The sequence below is a fragment of the Phragmites australis genome, chromosome 9 (assembly GCF_958298935.1).
Source record: "Phragmites australis chromosome 9, lpPhrAust1.1, whole genome shotgun sequence".
Classification (NCBI taxonomy): Eukaryota; Viridiplantae; Streptophyta; class Magnoliopsida; order Poales; family Poaceae; genus Phragmites; species Phragmites australis.
This window is the reverse complement of record NC_084929.1, coordinates 20,524,876-20,531,013: the sequence shown is the minus strand read 5'-3', so window position 1 is coordinate 20,531,013 and position 6,138 is coordinate 20,524,876.

The following is a 6,138-nucleotide window of genomic DNA, read 5'->3' as shown; positions in this document are numbered from 1 at the left end:
TGCATACAAAAGAGAGAACTTCACCCTACACACAATGCTGTTCGTAACAATCCAGTATTGACCAACCCTTGGCAACCTATCCAACTAGATTGTCAAAGGCTACTGTGTATGCGTGCATTGCTTGGATGAAACAAAGAGCTTGTGGCTAAAGAACAGCCAAAAATGATGTACCTAGGTCATTATAAATTTCTTCGTAAGGATCACCTATACCATAGCAATAGGAGATCTTTTGATGGAAAAGTTAAGAGTTGATCACCTCTTAAGCATCACACTGGGAGACATGTATATGAGATAGTAAAGGGACTTAGGGTTATCCTTGGAAAGTGATGCGGAAGTACACCGATTCCAAAATCTAATCTTAGAGCTCCTATGTTCAAAAAGAAATATATTTTTTATGACCAAGCTTATTGGCCGGATTTTTTGTTTCAACATGCAATCGATGTCATGCACATTGAGAAGAAGTGTGTGATAACTTGATCGGTACGTTACTAGACATACCTGGCAAAACAAAGGATCTGAAATATTTTAAACTAAGACAGGATCTATATCCTGAAGATATGGAAGAAGGCGACAAATATCTTGGTCCCGCTAGCTATAGTCTGAGCAAGGCGGAGAAAATTGCAATGTGCGAAAGCTTACATGGAATCAAAGTTCCATCTTGTTACTCCGCCAACAAAAAGAGACTAGTAAACATGAAAGATTTAAAATTAACTGGCATGAAGTCTCATGATTGTCATGTGATGATGATATAGATGCTTCCAATTGCAATTAGAGATATTCTGCCGCCGAAGGTCGGAAACCCAATCATAAAGCTGTGTTCATTTCTTTAACGCAATATCACAGAAGGCCATCGATCTGACCATGCTAGATAAGCTACAGGAAGATATGGTTGAGACACTATCCCAACTTGAGACATTGTTCCCTCCATCGTTTTTTGATATCATGGTACATCTTATTGTTCACATTGTGAAAGAGATGCCGACTCTTGGCCCCGTGTTTCTGCATCAGATGTACCCTTTCGAGAGGTTCATTGGAGTTCTAAAGAAATATATTCGTAACCAAAATTGGTTGGAAGGCTGCATGGCTGAGGGCTGGGGAACTGAGGAGGTCATTAATTTTTGCGTTGGTTACATGAATCTCAAATCGATTGGTGTGCCTGTATCTCGCCATGAGGGGAGGCTATAGGGGAAAGGGACGATAAGTGCAAGCTCATACCACACTAACAACCCTATTTCATTCACGCAGGCACATTCTGTAGTTCTGGAACAATCAATTTTAGTGGACCCATATGTCGAGGAACACCAGAAGATGCTACGCACTAGAAACCTAGGGAAGTCCGATGTTTGGATCGCACTAGAGCATCGAGATCATTTTGGCGCCTCGATACGTAGACAAGTGATGTATAAGCAGATAGAGTGTGCTCATGGACCATCAACTACAATCCTCATATTATAAGGATATAGCATAAATGACTATACATTTTATACGAGAGTTCAGGATAATAAGAGCGCCAACCAAAATAGTGATGTCCGTATAGATGCCTATGATTGCAATAGAAATAGGGAGATCTACTATGATTCATAGAAGAGATATGGGAGCTCGACTATAGAGTGTTAAAGGTTCTTCTTTTTCGGTGCCAATGGGATAGACTCCCAGGGGGTGTGAAGAACGATACGATATGACTACAGTAGACCAAAAACTCGTCGGATATAGAGAAGAACCATTTGTACTTGCGAAGATGTTATGCAGGTCTTCTATGTTAAGAACCCAGACCTAGCTAACAAGGAGGATCGCCACGTGGTTCTTCAAGAAAAAAAAGAAGGATTATCGGAGTGGAGAATATCGTTGACGAGGAATACTATAATCAATTCGACACGCTACCTCCTTTCGGAGAGGACGTCAACCTAAGTCCCATGGAAGACACCGACAAACCTCCATATATACGCCGTGATCATAAAGAATGGTGAATCATTAAGACAAAGTAGCTAAATTGTATTAATTACTATCTATGAATTTGTTTTAGATGCAATTATACCTCACTTACGTTGTGAAAGCTTCAATTTGTAGTTTACGGCGGAAGATGTCATTTTTATTGAGCATATTGATTTTTGATTTTTAATGAATTAGCACTAGCACAAGCACTATTACTATGTATTACTATTTTTTATTTTCAATGAATTGGCTATAGCACTAGCATATTGCTATTTGCAAATTGCATGGTATACATTAGTTATAGTTATGAGCATATTAGTTTCTATTTTTAATGATTTAAAATATTTATCGATGAAATTAAGATATATAGCAAGCCCCAATGTAGAAACTTAGGTACAAATTTATTTTAAATTTTTATTGAATTAGAAATTTGAACCATGAAATTTAGGTACAAAACTTAATTTTGGTTTATAAGAAGTTCAAATTTAAAAAAAAAAATATGTATTAGGATTTTAGGTCACAAAATGTTAATAATTATAGATAGTATAAACTCAACAGAAAATACTTGAGTAGCGCAACGGTTTAATTATTTGGTCTTACCTAGGGCAGGCCGTGGGTTCGAGCCTCTGTGCGCGCACAGCTAAATCAAATTTTTTGCACCCCGCACCTGCAATGAAAGGGGTTTCACTGCCGGTGAACATATTCGACTAACAGTGAAAGTTGTTTCATTGCCGGTGGATTTATTGGGCCGATAGTGAAATATGTTTCATTGCAGGTTATCCTATTGAGCCAGCAGGGAGATCCACTTTCACTGCAATCATCATCTTGAGTCAGCAGTGAAAGTACTCCCCTATAAAAGTGCTCGATGCCCACGCCCTCTGATACTTAGAAAATTTTTCCCCTTCCTATCATGTGCCCTCCACCGAATCACCTCCCGACGCCGAGGAGCTCGTGTTGCCCGTGCCATGCATCATTGTCAACCACTGCCATCACTGAGGATCACTACTCTAATGCGGAGGAGCTAACTACCTCCTCTCCGACGCCGAAGAGCCCGTGCTGTCATGCACTGCACTGTCGTCCACTGTCGCCATCGTCGAGGACCACCACCCCGACACTGAGGAGCCCGCTGCCTCCACCCCGACAAGCACCCTGATGCCGAGGAGCCGCTTTGCCATGCCATGCACCCTCGTCCACCGCCTCCGTCGTCATGGACCACCACCCTGATGTCAAGGTAGGCCTCCCGACTCCCCCTCCGTCTCCTTCTCCCCTCCGATTCCTAGGGTTTAAGTGCAAGTTCGTACTGATTCATGGCCGACTGATTGTGTGTTCAAATGATAAGAACAAATGCTTTTATGCTGGTCCCTTTGTGTGTTAAAATTATAAGAATAGATGCTGCTTGTGGTCCTTTTGTGTATTCAAATGATAAGAATAGATGCTGCTTGTGGTCCTTTTGTGAGTTCAAATGATAAGAATAGATATGCTATCTCAGTCCTTTTATGTGTTCAAATGATAAGAACAAATACTGGTTGCGATCCTTTTGTGTTCAAATGATAAAAACATATGCTGCTTGTGGTCCTTTTGTGTGTTCAAATGATAAGAACAGACACTCCTCTCGGTCCTTTTGTGTGTTCAAATGATAAAAACAGATGTTGGTTGTGGTCTTTTTGTATTCAAATGAAAAGAATAGATGTTGCTTGTGGTCCTTTTGTGTGTTCAACTGATAAGAACAGATGTTGCCTCGGTCCTTGTTGGTCTGTACTTGTATACTGAGACATATTTCTTGTGTTGACTCTGCAATAGGCTACCTATTATAATTTGATTCCTAGATGATGTGTTGTTGTAAGTTCAGAGACTGATTAGCATATCAGATTCTGGATAAGGAAATTGATTCGTCCTTTTTGTTCTGTCATTACCTGTTTGAATCCTGTTGTTCAGTCTCTATTTCGATATCAGCAGGAAATTTCTTATCTTTTTTAGAATCTATGCTCTCTAATTTTGTACAGTACCTCTATTCATGATGATATTGTGTGATTTTTGAGAATTCTGTCTAGGTTCTAATAACTAGATGAGAACTTAGTAAATTATCCAGTAGTTAATGTACTCAATAGAACAATTAGAGGGCATGACCTTTATTGTCCTGGGGCCAATTATTATTCATTTCCTGAGAGCACTTTTCTATACCTACCGTCCAGTTCTTGTTGTACACATGTCATCAGAAATTCTTTATTATGAATTGCTGTCATTTCTTATTATCGTATTATTATTTATAACACTTGCACCTTGGCCTTATTAGGTTCACATAATAGTGGAAGAAGTAAATTGTGGTCAATATCCTTCATCTTCCTTATTATGTGTGCCTATTAAGACAATTTGCTATAGCCACTGAGGTCATATTTCTTTTTTACTCCTGTTACGTTTTGTATTAAAAATTGCACTGTTTTCATACTTATTTTTCTTTTTGCAAATGATGAAATTAGAGACCATATATATGACTGCAAAGCTCGACTAGGATTGTTATTACACATGCACCGAGCTTGCAATCGTATATAATTATCTCTATAATCTAATGCTAATGTTGTTTTCATACTTGTTTTATATATTTTTTGGTGTTAGTGTGGTTTGTAGTATACCATTTTTTGGAGTTAATGGATTCAAAGAAAAATGTTACAAAGGATACAAGTCTAAACAGGAAGATGTTGCGGCATACAACAGTCAAGTCATCTAGACCGAGCTAAAATTGGCTACCTTTGAAAATAAGGAGAAGAAATTTGATTTCATGTATAAAGATGTCGTAATCTTAATTCTTGTTGTAATCATTATTTTGCTATATAAGATGATGTGACTTGTAAGGTCAGTGTGTCACTTGTCAGTACCTTTTTACATATTTATGCCTATTTGCTACGTAAGATGTGACTTTTTTTTGTTAAATGTGGTAGTAATATACTCAATTATAATATTGTATGTGTATGCATTCTATCTATCGACTCCTTCAAGGTTATCTCACTCTTTCGACAGCCTCTCTCCCTCCCTCGTCGGTTTTATCTCTATCTTCCTCATTCATCAGCTTGCTATATGTAGAATACTCAATCGCTCATCGTCATCGTATACAGAACTCGCAGGAAGGGATGACACCACCAATTGCCGATCCGGCTCAGGTGCTAGAAGGAGACGTAGCGCTGCCATCAAATACTGAAGAAGGTAGCCCGAGAAAATAGATACCTATGGAGACGATGAGGTAATTCATAAGTAGATGAATGCATCTGTTCTACATATTGTCATATAGGTTCTCAATAATTTTTTCGCTTATGCTCAGATGCTTAATGCTCCGGAGGGTTACGACAATGAATAATCTCAGGAGCGGTATTGTGTCCGAGGTCCCTCAAAGATGCCTACGGGATGATTTGTGATCATGGAGGTCTCACCAGCAGGGGTGCCAATTGCACTAGAGAGAGTTCTAGGGCTATACAAGTCAGTCTGTAGGATTGTTGTTAAGGATTATGTGCCCATCAGCTACAGGTTATGGATTGGCGAATGAGGTGATCCGCATGTGGTTCCTGATTCGATCCAAAACGACATCTTTTGGCCCAGGCAGGGTTTTCAAGCGTTCCCCGTAAGATACACATATGAATATTTCCTCAACAGGGACGACTCCTTCTTTGTGCAATTTTTGTACATGTATGAACTGTACAAGAAAGATGCCCTTGACGTGGCTATAGTCAGAGCGTGGACTCTATAAATGACTTATTCGTATAATTTATGTTATATGATATTGTACCTTGAAATTTCACGGCTAACTTGTCTCTTTCGTCGAATGGAGATCCACGCATGCAGACAAGAATTAGATAATAAAGTAGGATCCATCGATCCTGGGCTTGTGAACGAGGAACTTGTAAGGGAGCGTCCAGAATTCACTGAGGACCACTTATTGAAGTGTCTGCTCCACCACCAATAGAAGAAATTTGTAATCTTACCCTATAGCTTTGAATACGTGTTTGCATGACAGGGCGTTATGCTTTTATGAGCAACTCGATTCTAGTACTAATTTGCTATGGTGACATAATATTATTGTAGTTTTTATTGGATCCTCCTTGTCATCCACCCGGACTTGAGCAAGATCATTGTCTTGGACTCGCAAAAGAGAGATAAGATGACTTACCAAGACCTCATCGACATGCTAAATATGTAAACTTGATCATTTAATATTCT